The following is a 14,176-nucleotide window of genomic DNA, read 5'->3' on the forward strand; positions in this document are numbered from 1 at the left end:
CTGATGATTGTTGATACAAAAAGGAGGCACATGGAGTTAACGGTCAGGAAAACCAGCTGAGTGAAGAAGGTTTTGTTTTTGTTGCAGGGGGCTGTCTGTGTGAACTCTCACAATTAAGCTGGTGCTCTGAAAAGGTCTCAAAAAAAAGAAAAACAATCTGGATGTTGGAGTTAGTTGAACCAATGTTAAAATGATAAAGTTATTTTTCAATAGACATATTTTTGTTTTTTGTGTGAAAAGAGGGTGGGTGGTGGCAGTGGGGCTCATTGGGTGCTCAGCACCCCTAAAGCTCTGACCCTAGAATCGCCCCTGCTGGGAATTGAGGCTGTTCTTGGTTAAGTTAACCTTACTAGCCTTGGAGAAGACGAGTAATGTTAGCTAGCTAACACAGCGAAGAGGGCGTTATGCTAACCCTAAAGGTTTATTCATTAATTTTATACATCTATTTGTATGGTTATTAAGCAATATGAAACAAAAAGTATATTCTAATAAAAATGTAAAGACAGTCAAATTTTACATTAGACATAAATATGCACAGATATTTAAAACTGGGATCTTTGTGTGTGTGTGTATATCTATGGTGATGACACACTGTGTGATGTTAGGCTGCATCACATGACTTCTCCAGACTGAAAAACAGTAAAATAGAAGTATATAGCCCAACATGGCATTTGATATGAAGTTCACTTACAATGTAACAAAATGAAATGTTATACTTTCTCTATTAAAATATTTTTATTAAACACAACAATGCATTTATTTTACGTCCTATAGACCTTCTCAATTGAATTCCATTGCAAGGCAACAGTCTGTGCCCTTGTTGTTATATACATATTATAACTGCTCACATTTTAACACAGTATGGCATTAATAGTTTTGCATTTGTTTGTACACATCTAAACTGACCGAAATATTTTTGTAAAAACTGAAAAAAGAAAGCTTGAGAGAGACATTCAAACTCTGCTTTATTTCTCACCTGCAGCCAGTTACTCTTCATTTCATTCATTCATTTCATTTATTGTTATTTCTGTGTCATGCCCTAGTTTTATACAGTCTATGGTCATGCCAAACATTTATTACAAGACACCACTATGTAACATATACTGTATCTTCCGGTCTCACACATACCAAGCATGTGGAAAAAAAAGACCACAACAAAGAAACAATGACAGAAACAGCACAAACAAACATATATCTAAAGATCATCTCGCAAAAGAGCTTTTTTCCTCTTCTCCCAGGATTTCTCAAGATATATATATATATTAGGGCTGTCAATCGATTAAAAAAATTAATCTAATTAATTACAGACTCTGTGATTAATTAATCGAAATTAATCGCATACATAATTAACGGTGCCTGAACCGATACTTTTTAAGAAAGTAAAAACAGAAAAGAAAACAAAGGGTACTAAACAACAGTTGGTGACATTAAAGAACAGCTTGTTTATTGCTAAGGCCATATGGTCAAAATTAAATGATTTAATAATAATGTATAACAATAACAATAACTTATTTCACTAGTAAATTGCTGTTGAACGACAAAAACAACCACCAAGGACATTTACAATAACTTCAAATGCACCACGAAGCTGTAGTTTACCAGTTTCATTGAACGCACCGTCTGTGTTGTTTTTCCGACCGCAGCTCGGCAGCTGCAGATTGTTACATCCCGCTGTTGAGTCACAGTCCTCTACAGTAAAACACAGTCAAACCAAAGAATTTCTAATAAGGGAAGAAGTTCCACTCTCTCGTTACTTCCGGCTTCTGAACTGGTTGCAGTTCCACCAGAGTTCCATATAGGGGGCGCTCACAGACCAGTGCAGAATGAATGGGACTCTATGGAGCTATACCCCTCAAAATCCACTTTTCTCAGGATATAATTTTTTGTCTAGTAATTTGAATGTTGCATTTGAAAGGGGAGGTTAAGAAAATACACACTGCTGGGTGTTAGATTTTTTTAAAGTGGCTTTTTTGTTCTAAAAAGCCTTTTAAAATGTCAATGACGTCATACACATATACGGCCAGAGATTCTGCTTTACGGCAAGCTCTGAGTCGCTTCCTTTTTTCTCTCGAGGCATTGACAACACAGCTGACAGGTTAGGCTCTCCCTGTCAGTACACGTGCTAGAAAGAGGTTTGCTAATGTTTTAAAGACCACGCCGAAATATTCACTCTGGCATTCTGGTTCTGCTTCGGATGCCGTCAAGCGGGATCTCCGATCGCAATCTGTCCTTCACTGACCAATCAGCATTCATTAGCAGAATGCTAGCGTGTTATGGGCAACAACGACTCAACCTGTAACAAATCGAAAGGGCATAAGTACTCGTTCATTCAACTTTTGACCTATAATCCATGTTGAACTTGCAAAAACTACAATCAAATCTGAGATTTCTCAACGACAGTCAGGCGAAAGAGACAAATTTAGCCGTCTAGCTCCATAGGGTCCCATTCATTTTGCACTGGACCGTGATCACCCCCAGTGGAACTCTGGTGGAACTGCAACCAAAGTAGGTACAATGGGGCTTAATAGGGAGTGGAACGGCTTTCCGTAGACGGGCTTTGGTCAAACTTTACACCGTTCAGCGTTAGCTGTCAGCATTGTAACCGTGTTTAATCCAGCTACTAGCTAGCGGTAGGCTAACGTTAGCTGCTGTCGAGTATAGTGTTAACTAGCTAGCAGTAGGCTAACGTTAGCTGCTGTCGAGTATAGTGTTAACTAGCTAGCGGTAGGCTAACGTTAGCTGCTGTCGAGTATAGTGTTAACTAGTGTCACATGCAGCGGTGTTTGTGTTGCCTGTATCGTCTTCAGAGCACCAGAGAGAAGAGCAGACATATCAGTGGCACTAGATTTTGGTAGCCAGGGTTGGCAGGAAGAAGATTTTTAGAAGTAAATGTTCCAGTTAATGATCCAGGCAGCACATTCTCGTCTCCCTCCTTCATTTTACAGTTGAATGGTCGCTAGAACGGCTCCGGGTCAAACGTCAATATGGAATGGATTAATCTGCGTTAATCTGCGTTATTTTTTTTAACGCGTTATTCTTTCTCAGATTAATTAATCGAAATTAACGCGTTATTTTGACAGCCCTAATATATATATATATATATATATATATATATTAACAGCCATCTTAGTCTTGGTGAATCCTCCATATTTAGAATATATACAATATGTATTTTAATCTTACTAAACAAAGCATCACCCTGTTCATAATAAAAAGGTACAGTAAAAAAAATAATTTTCCATATTGTTTAAACAGTTCCTGCTCATATGAGAGAGTGGACAAACTAGCCAAACACATTGTATTAGAGTCAAAATCAGAAAAAATGGGCATTGTACAAAAAGGGAAAAGAATAGAGTGGCAACTGCACTGGGATTAGGAGATAAGATGAAGACATTTACATCCAACTGGTAACCGAGAGTAAGGACAATTTATTGTGGAAGAAATGAAAGGATTAGGGCTAGAGGTTTATAGAATGCCATTGTATTCAACAATAAATGAATTATGCCTATGAAATAGATACATTTGGCTTTATGAAATAAAAGTCCCCTGCAATAAATAAAAGTAGTCCTTCAAAAACATTTCTATATTGAATCAGTTTACTGTACATATTTATATATTTTTGCTTCATTCATTCATTTAACCATTTTTTTTCATAGGCATATTTATTAATTTAATATTGAATGAAATGGCATTCCAAACAGCATACTGGATTGGAAGTGGACAAAGCAGAAGATGTTTGGTCAGCTTCCTAGCGAGGACCACAATCTGCCATACCCATAGACTGTACATAAATACCAGACGCTGTGGGAGTTAACTCTGGAAGATGGCAGTAATGCAAGGACGCAAGCTTCCCAAAGAAGAGAAGAAGAACATGTATTTGTTTGTCAACCCATGGATGTAGCTAGTGCCAAACATAGACATATTAACGTTATAACTTACAGAGGAAGACCAACCGCTGGCTTTGCCTCACCTGACGCGGTCAGTTGGTTAACGTTAAGTTACTATTAGCATCGATGTTAGTAGCTAAATGATACACACATCAACGCTAAACAATGCCCGACACTGTCCGCAATGCAAACTAAAGAACTCCAAAGGAGATATATCTAAAGGAGATATGTTTCCAAGCTGTCAGGGAACATTATGCTGCTCTGGGAACATATGTTTTATCCTATTTCATATTATTTTTAACACTTTATATACACCAAAAACAAAAAAGGACTATGGTTAACTGCTCCTCAAATCTCTGCAGGGTAAATCTAGACAGCTAGCTAGAATATCTGTCCAATCTGAGTTTTCTGTTGCACGACTAAAACAAGTTCCTTCCTGAGGCTGCTTTCCAGTAGCAACAGGCCTCCTTACGACGATTTTGATTGGTTTAAATAAATGCCAATAAACCAGAGCACATTTTTCTCCCATCCCAGAATGCTGTGTGGACTAGCCAGATCTATATAAATCTAAATATATATTTACTCAAGCAGCTGGAAGTTAACGTGAATCTGGAAGAATCCGTGGAAGAACATGACTTAATACTACAGATGGACTGTAACACTTTCAGATGAAGTTTTTCCATCATCTTTATTTATTATGTCATTATGTGTATACCCAACGTTCACTTCAAAAAGTGGTATTTACACATTCTTTAAGTCTAACTATATGCTAATGATTCTTTAAAAGCAATAACTGTCTTATGTCAGATTCAGCTGCAGGAGTTTGTCATCAATACAAATACTTCTACCTGAGAAGATCTCATGGTAGAAGTACACAAAATACTCTTAGGACTACAAAAGATGGGTGTAACGGTACAGTTTGCAGGAATGAGCAAGCAGATAAATTGACAAAGAAGACTCTGTGTTACGGCTGCTGCTGGTACCTTCTCATGTGTTTAACCCTTTTGCTAGTCTGGATCCACAGAAGAACATTTCCAGGATAACTGCCTCACATCCTGCGTGTGAGGTTTGTGGGATTGCTGTGGACGAAGTACACACGGAGATACACTGGTAAGATCTAATGAGGTTTAACCATGTATCAGCTAGTTTAAATAGCTCACGTTACTGTAGTGTGTCAACACTACGGGGTGCAAATGTTCCACCAAAAGAAGTTCCAACCCAGAGTTTTTTTTCTCCTATCCCTATTACGTCATAATCAAATTATCAGAAAGTATTAATCACATTTTACCTGGTTGGGGATCCAGAACGGCTTCATTTTGCTGCCAGCTCACAGTATCTCCTTTCTGTGTAAGTTAATTAACTTTTATTCTGAAGAAATTGCACCTGAAACGGTTTTACTTCTGCTGATAAAGTGGTCAGGAGATGAAGACATTTGTGCAACAGTAAAGTTGAAACTGTGTTATTTATATTATATATATTTTTATATATTTATAATTTAAGTGTTAATTTGAGGCTCTGAGGTTTTTATTTAATAACAGGATTTAATGTTAGTTTGAATATAAAGAGCTTTTTGCAGTTTGCACACATTATGATCAGTTTTTGTGCAGAATTCCTGAGTCATCATAGTTCTGTGGAGATGACGCTTCTATTCGGAAGTATTTGTGCAGGAAGTGTTGCTGTTGTTGCATTAGTACCCATTAGGAGTGGCTCCATCTCTGTTATAAGAGACGTTGTGATGTTAAAGTGATGTTTGATCTTTAGGAGACATCGACAGAGATGGAGCTTCTTCCTCTTCTGTGTCTCTGCCTCCTGACTCGCTCTGGAATCACGTCTGCTCAACAAAACAGTAAGAAAACTGATCATTACACTGAGTTATGTATTTGAAAATGTAATTGTTTATTTTATCTAAATGTCTGAAGCACCTGTAAACATGCAGAGGTCTGGAGACAGAATTTTAATCATGCTGCTCAGCTGCTGTCACATCAAAATGTTTCCTAATATTTAGCACAGATCAAAAATATTGATAGTTTAGTAACTTTGCGTGTGTGTGTGTGTGTGTGTGTCCACACACACACACACACACACACACACACACACACACACACACACTCCATTTTGTTGTGAGAAGGTGGGGCTATGTTGTGCATTTCCCAGAAACTGTCCATCTGCTGCCAACTGCCTGAAGCTTCTTTTTTTGATAAGCTAAAGTAGAAACTACAATATGACAAGTAGTGATGGAAGAAGTATTCAGATATTTTTACTTAAGTACTTTTACTTAAGTAAAAATACTATTACAACACTGGAAAATGTATAGGCTTTAAAGGTCCCATGACATGGTGCTCTTTGGATGCTTTTATATAGACCTTAGTGGTCCCCTAATACTGTATCTGAAGTCTCTTTTATATAGACCTTAGTGGTCTCCTAATACTGTATCTGAAGTCTCTTTTATATAGACCTTAGTGGTCCCCTAATACTGTATCTGAAGTCTCTTTTATATAGACCTTAGTGGTCCCCTAATACTGTATCTGAAGTCTCTTTTATATAGACCTTAGTGGTCCCCTAATACTGTATCTGAAGTCTCTTTTATATAGACCTTAGTGGTCCCCTAATACTGTATCTGTAAATTTTAAAGGGGACATATAATGGAAAACTCTCATTTTAAGTCATGGTGCACAAACATTTGAGTATCTGGAGGGCCGACCGACCCAAAACCTGAAATAAAATAACCCAGCCAGTTATTTGTGGGCTGAAAACATGTAATTCAACAAGCCATTCAAATTGGGCTCCTCTTCATGTCACATGCAGACTCATGGCTGCAGGAACTAGGGGTGCAGAGGGTGCTGCAGCACCCACTAGCGAAAGGACAAACTACTACAACCATAAATTAAAAAAAAAAAAACACACATTTATTTTTAATAAATTGATTATTAATATAAACCTAATCCCTTTCATTAAAAATTAAATTAATACATTTTAAGATTTGGTAAGTAAGAGATAAACACATAATTTGTTTGAAGAGGGAGAGTTTTTGTTGCAAAATTGGACAAAATTGGCGGGAAAAAAAATGGTAAAGTAATAGTAATTTTTGAACATTAAAACATGTAAACATGTTCTCGTAAAAATTTAAAATACAAGTATGAACCTGAAAATGAGTATAATATGCAACCCGGTCTCACGGCAGTTCGTGAAATGGTCACGTTATTTTGATCTATTGATTCGACAACATGGACACGATTTTCTCGTTTATTCCGTGGTGGTCACCACGAAATGGGAACCTGACCATTACACGACGCAACAACGGGGAAATGAAACGCCACACGCCGGCGACAACTGCCATGACACTGGGCTGCTCTGGGGGACGCAACAACGGGGAAATGAAATGCCACACCCCGGCGACAACAACGGGACGGACCGCCACACGCGGCATGCGCTACAACAATGGGACGGTTGTGGTTAGGAGAAGAAGAATGTGGAAAGGAACTGCCACACGCGGGAAGCGATCCCCAGTCTCCGGGGTGAAAGTCCTGCGTTGTTTGACCCATCCACCACCTCAACCAACCTCCTTACGTGGATTTTCGGCTTTTCAATACTACTCGCTACCGTAATCGTGCTGTTATCACGAAAGATGCTTCCCATTGAAATACATTAGTTTAAAATTCGTGCTCACCACCACGATAAAAAATAGAAAATCGTGTCCCTGTACACGAATCAATACATTAACTAATGTCACCATTTCACGAACTGCCATGAGACTGGGCTGTAATACGTCTCCTTTAAAAGAAAATGTTGATATACCTGCTGGCAGGGTCGGTGGTCAGTGGTTCGATCCCCAGCTTATCTTCTCCACACGTCCAAGTGTCTTTGAGCAAGACACTGAACCCCAAATTGCTCCCGATGGTCAGACGGCACCTTGCATGGTAGCTCACTGTCATCAGTTTTGTTGAAGTCACAGTGAGTCACGGCAATGCCGATAAAGTGGTTTCAAGTGTGGTTACAGTTTTTCAAAACTTCACGCAGACAGCGTTTGCTGCGATATGATATTAATGGAGTGGCGAAAGCGGTTGTGGTGCTGTTGACGTTAAGCGAGCGGTATACTAGCCTCCGCCCCACTTCTTCTGAGACAAGCAGGCACAACAGTGGTTTCTCTGCCCTGGTGACTGACTGACAGGCTGAGGTTGTAAGGAAAGGCACATTTACTTCTACAGCACCTTTCAGCAACAAGGCAATTCAGTGACATTCCTTTGCACTTAAGTTAGTTCTTCATTAGTTCAATGTTGACAACAGGGCAGTCACCAAGTTTATTGTTAAGGGTTTGTGTCATTATGCAGTTTGCACTAAAAAGTCTTTGTTCTTTACATTCCTTTGCATTTTAGTTAGTTCAATATTAGCCTGTACACAATGTAATTTGTTTATTTATTCATTTATTATAATATGTTCATGTTGTGGCAAAAAGGTTTCTCTTTTTTTGTTAATTTTTAAAGTTGGGATTGATACCAATCCTGAGTATGTGACTGGCCCACCCCGATCCAAAAGCACAACCAGTTTTATTAATGTTACTCTGAGTGAGCAGTGTTACCAGAATTTTTTAATTTTGATAACTTGTTTGATTCATAATTAAGGTGGAAAATAAAGGTTGTGTGTTTAATGTATTTTTGTTGATGTTGAAATGGATTTTCAAACATATGGTATCGAAAAAAGTATCGTTAAGGAACTGGCATCGAAACTGAGGTATTGAATTTGGCACAAGATCGAAAGATTTTGAACGATGCCCAGCCCTAGAATGGATGAATGACATATACTGTAAACAGCTTTATTAATATTATCCTCCCATGTGATGGGCATTAAAAAAAACATAAGACTTTATAAGCTTGCTGTCACGCTGTAAAAGAAATGTGAATTATTTTTTTCTTTAGATGTTTGTGTCATTGACATTATTTAGGACAATCATGTTCTGCTTCTTTTTATTTCTTAAGGTGCTAGGTCAAGAGTTTGTCAGGTTGAACTAGACACTGTTGTTGGCTGTGATATCAGAATTGTTCATGTACAGTATGTTTTATCTGATGAACTCTCAGGGCATCATGTAATTTCAGGCAGCTCTTCATCATTTCTATCTAAATAAAAGATGAAATATGTCAAACTGTATGTTGTGACTGTTGTGGATGTTTCTGTGTTCAAACTTTGATAAAAGAAACAAACTACAAACATACTTCTGATACTACAACATGTATCCTGGCTGCTCAACAGGTTTCAGTTTTTTGATTAATCCTCCACATTGATCGTCATAATAGTTTAATTCTGATAACTAGAATGACTTTTGGGAAACTCTCAATCACTCCATCTATATAAATCTAAATATATATTTACTCAAGCAGCTGGAAGTTAACGTGAATCTGGGAGAATCCGTGGAAGAACATGACTTAATACTACAGATGGACTGTAACACTTTCAGATGAAGTTTTTCCACCATCTTTACTTTTTTCCTACAAAACTTTTGTCATTATGTGTATACCCAACGCTCACTTAAAAAAGTAGTATTTACACATCCTTTAAGTCTAACTATACGCTAATGATTATTTAAAAGCAATAACTGTCTTTTGTCAGATTCAGCTGCAGGAGTTTGTCATCAATACAAATGTAGCTCAGCGTAAATTCTGTCAGGTAGACTTCTAATACGTTGTCTCTATTCTCTTTAACTGATCAGCTGGGCAGTGGGTGTTTCGGTTCTGTATACCAATTAGAATCGGACACGTATGTTCTATCCAATCACAGCATGACTACCTTGTTTTAAATATCTTCTCTCTCCCGTTTCTGTCAGTTGTATTTTCAGACGAGAGCGCGACCCGCCTCCTCCCCTTCTACCTCCAGGCATTGTCGACGGTGTATCGGTCTTCTCCCGGCTGACGGCCCATTTTATATCTCGGATTTTCTCACCACCACCACCAGTGTCTAGATTCCATTGGGGGATGTGTTTGGTTTTCCTAAACATTAATTGTATAGATCCCCTTTTACAATGGAGTCTAATCTCCAAATAATTGTTTGTACTTGTTTGGTTAATTGTTAGTAATAAATGTTTGCATATCTGCAACGAAGTCTCTCCTGATTGAAATACTTCTACCTGAGAAGATCTCATGGTAGAAGCAGTCTACACATAATACTCTTAGGACGACAAAAGATGGGTGTAACGGTACAGTTTGCAGGCATGAGCAAGCAGATAAATTGACAAAGAAGACTCTGTGTTACGGCTGCTGCTGGTACCTTCCCATGTGTTTAACCCTTTTGCTAGTCTGGATCCATGGAAGAACATTTCCAGGATAACTGCCTCACATCCGGTGTGTGAGGTTTGTGGGATTGCTGTGGACGAAGTACACACGGAGATACTCTGGTAAGACCATAGACTGTATATATTAGTGGACAGCGCATCCGGTTCAGCAAAATGCGGCAAATGCGGAAGTGCCTTAAACCTGCATTCTATCTGAATTCCAACAGGGGGTGACACGTGCGGTTGCAAAAAGGAGGTCCGTTTCTATAGAAGTCTATGGCGAAATGACCCACTTCTCACTTGATTTATTACCTCAGTAAACATTTCAATTAAGAGTTTATATTCTCAATCGCTAGTTTTAAGTCTTCTGCAACACAGAATGATGTTCATTTTTTGAATTATGGTCTCGTTGATTTTAAAATCGGCGATAAAGCAGGGGGTGGTTTAGGGCGTGGCTATGATGTGATTGACAGTTCGCGGCCTGTCAATCATGACAGAGGTTTAGCAAAGCTTATCCATGGCATGTAAACTTCACTTTGGGGGTTGACCAGCTTTCGTCTTTGTGACTGTGACACTTGGTCGCCTAATAATGTCTTGTTCAACGTTCGGTTGTACGACAAGACACTCAAAGGAGTCGGCAGTTCAGTTTTTCCGGTAAGTAACGTTACATTTTGTTTTAATACCGTTTTTCGTTAGCCAACGTTAGCATCCCAATGAATATCAGTTAGCTAGCTAGATTGCACCTTGCTAACCAAGCTAGTGGGCTAACTAATAACGTTATGCAGACCAGACCGTATAAGCAGATTAAAATTAATATAGTTACGTTACAGTCGTATACAGTAGGTATGCACAACGGTCTCGCCGGTAATCTGTTTTTAACCATATGTGATGTTATTGCTAATCGATGCGCATGTAATGGTAATGTTAGCTTAAAGTCAAAGCCTGATATAGCTAACGTTATAGTGCAAATTCCTATAAATCCTATTCGTACGGGATTAGAATCATTTTGGGACCGCGTGTGATTTAGAAAGTACCCCCTCACATCTGAGTTTTGTGTGGGGCATTCGCACGGGACAAGCGGAGATGCTTTTACTTGAATATACTGAAATATATGTACCCCGCCCGAGAGTTGGGCAACGTTACCCGGAGGCGCCCGAAGGACAGGCACAGACACCCACACAGCATCACCGTCACCCTCACCTCGGACAAAGCCGCGCTGGAGCGCGTCGACGGACGGGGCAGTAGGCCAGAATATCCGTTTTTGCAATAAAATGTCGCACATGAAAATATATATATATTATTGTAAAGTTACATAAGTGTTCTATCTTGAAAAATCTTCAGTTCTGCAGCCAAATGTATTGTATAAAGCACCAGGTTCAATATTCTTTTCTCAAAATTCTAAATACATTATTTCAGACTGTTAATGTACCTAACAAGCATGCTGTTGCAGGAGTTACTAACCACTGTTGTTGATGCTGTTACACTGAGGTCTTTCTTCCACTTACTGTAGTTGTGTCTGCTAATCTATTTGAAGACCTTCTGTCAGCACATTAGTCTGTTTTAAGATGAGTCACATACATGTTACAATCTATATTTACAAATTGTTTATTACTAAAATGTAAGTGTTGCGTACAATACACATTGTCTAAGATAAATTTGACATGTAGGAGTATGTTTACTTAATGCTGCATGTCCTCAACTGAAGCATGCCTTCATGTACAAGCTCATATATTAATATAATTCATTGTGATCTACCATCTCTTAACTACATGTTTGTCTTTACAAAGGTATCCACACTGAAAAATATGTATGTAAAATATATAAATATATAAAATATAAAACTGTTTTCTAAACAGTTATCAGGACATAGACAGCGGGGCTTCAGCTTGTCAGAGCATCGGCACAAGACTGGATTTATGGGGTAACGTCCGTAATTATGACTACGCTAATTTAGCTAACTTTAGCTATCAACAATAACTGACCGTGGTTAGGAAAATACTAGGATTGCCACTTTTTGTTGTAAATGGACATGTGATTAGGGATATATGATACCACAGTCAGCTGATCTCATTCAGTTGTAAGGCAGGGATACAGTAGTGCACAGAATCCCCATGGTTACCATACATTGATCGCCTGGCGTTTAATCGCGGAGCGTTGTCCTTCACATGAGGAGCGAGATCCCATGGATCCACAGGCGAAGTGTTGCTCCCCCTGTGAAAAGCCCTTTGTTCCCACAATGGGGGAATTCTCACTGTTGCAGCAGCGAGGGATAGGGATAGCTTCATATTTCACTTCCTTTACGACAACTTTTAACATGTACAAGATAAACATGAGCAGAGGCTGAACGGCTTTTGAAATCCAACATAAAAGGTATTGGACAGTTTGAATAAAAGTAAAAATAAAAAAAATGTATCTTAAATAATAGATAGTTGCTAAGCACACATGGTTATTGGAGTTAGAGAAAATGGCGTCCCAACTGGCGCATACTTGGGTGTACTGCTCTTGTGCAAAGACATCCATCTTTTTCCTTTCCATATTTCATAAAGTGTTCTTTCTTTGCCATATTTTAGGAATCATCAGAAATCATTACATTCATACTGTATATTCAAACATAAACAAACTGGTATCCCATAGCAATAATAGAATCAAAGCTAGGATGGAATAGAATCAATTACCATTTGGATTGAAAACATAAGAATACATGTTGTTGTTGTCATAACGACACACTATGAATACTGGGACCCAACTTTAGTTCTGACACAAATTCACTCAGACAGCAGTTTGTATCAGAGAGTCATTTGACTGTGACAATCCAAAGGTGCACATTGCAACGAGAGAAAAGACACTGGTCAGCAGAATACAAAGTTGGAAAACATGGAATTCCACTCCAGAGAGATTGAACCACAAATTAATTTCTATCTCAGTTCACTTGAAGAACAAGTACGGTGTGAACTGAAGGACAGCGAGGCGAGGCTCACCCAATGTGAATCTGAGGGAAGAGTCCACCTGATAATCCGAGAGGACTTGCTGGCCAATGTCCTCGATCAGCTCCAACAACAGAGAGAGGGCAGCACTTTGAGCCATGACAAAAAGCTGATGCAGAGGGAGATGTGTGACTTGAAAGTTCAGCTGGCTGAACGTGTCCCCTCCCCACCCGGGGAAACAGAGTATCTGAAATCCCAGCTGGGAAAAATCAGCAACAGGATGCGAAAAGCCCAAAAAGATCTCGACCTGCAGTACTTCATTACTGAAGACCTGAAGGTTGAATTGGAGCAGATGAAGGGAGAGAAGGAGGCCCTTAAAAATAATGTGGAAACTCAGAAGATGGAGCTTCTTAAAGAGAGACAGATGCTCACGGTAAGTAAGACCACCAACGTGATGTTGGAGAGCTGTCTGGAGACTGAGAGGGCTCAAACTCAAGAGCTGAAGGATAAATTGAGCACGATGGAGGAAGCTCTCCGAAAACAGGCAGAGGAGGCAAAGGAGATACTGGAAAGATCCCAGGCTTCCCATAGAGCCCAGCTGGATGAGGCTCTGGCTGAACGTGTCCACTCCCCACCCAGGGAAACAGAGTATCTGAAAACCCAGCTGGGAAAAATCAGCAACAGACTGCGAAAAGCCCAAAAAGATCTTGACCTGCAGTACTTCATTACTGAAGACCTGAAAGTCGAATTGGAGCAGATGAAGGGAGAGAAAGAGGACCTTAAAAGACAATGTGGAGACTCAGAAGATGGAGCTTCTTAAAGAGAGACAGATGCTCGCGGTAGGTAAGACCACCAACGTGACGTTGGAGAGCTATCTGGAGACTGAGAGGGCTCAAGCTCAGGAGCTGAAGGATAAATTGAGCAAGATGGAGGAAGCTCTCCTAAAACAGGACGAGGAGGCAAAGGAGATACTGGAAAGATCCCAGGCTTCCCATAGAGCCCAGCTGGAGATGCAGGACAAAAGCAGTAAGAACCTCATGGCTGCTCTGAAGAAGACTGAGCAGCAGCTGGAGAGTAATCTCAACCAGTGGAAGGAGGACAAGGCA

General features: G+C 39.4%; 2 protein-coding genes and 1 long non-coding RNA gene across 3 annotated transcripts in view; 2 read left to right on the top strand and 1 right to left on the bottom strand.

The window, feature by feature from the left end:
- Positions 1–14,176, top strand: part of nfkb1 (nuclear factor of kappa light polypeptide gene enhancer in B-cells 1) — a 1,201,612-nt gene that overhangs the window by 525,125 nt on the left and 662,311 nt on the right. The gene's annotated exons all lie outside the window — the stretch shown is intronic.
- sqstm1 (sequestosome 1) overlaps positions 1–14,176 on the bottom strand; it is a 585,288-nt gene that overhangs the window by 46,804 nt on the left and 524,308 nt on the right. The gene's annotated exons all lie outside the window — the stretch shown is intronic.
- Positions 3,753–14,176, top strand: part of LOC118496173 — an 18,226-nt gene continuing 7,802 nt past the window's right edge. Inside the window, exon 1 of the long non-coding RNA XR_004898660.1 lies at positions 3,753–3,978. This is a non-coding gene — a long non-coding RNA (uncharacterized LOC118496173). The remainder of the gene's footprint in view (positions 3,979–14,176) is intronic.

This window comes from Sander lucioperca, chromosome 1 (assembly GCF_008315115.2).
Source record: "Sander lucioperca isolate FBNREF2018 chromosome 1, SLUC_FBN_1.2, whole genome shotgun sequence".
NCBI classification, from domain to species: Eukaryota; Metazoa; Chordata; class Actinopteri; order Perciformes; family Percidae; genus Sander; species Sander lucioperca.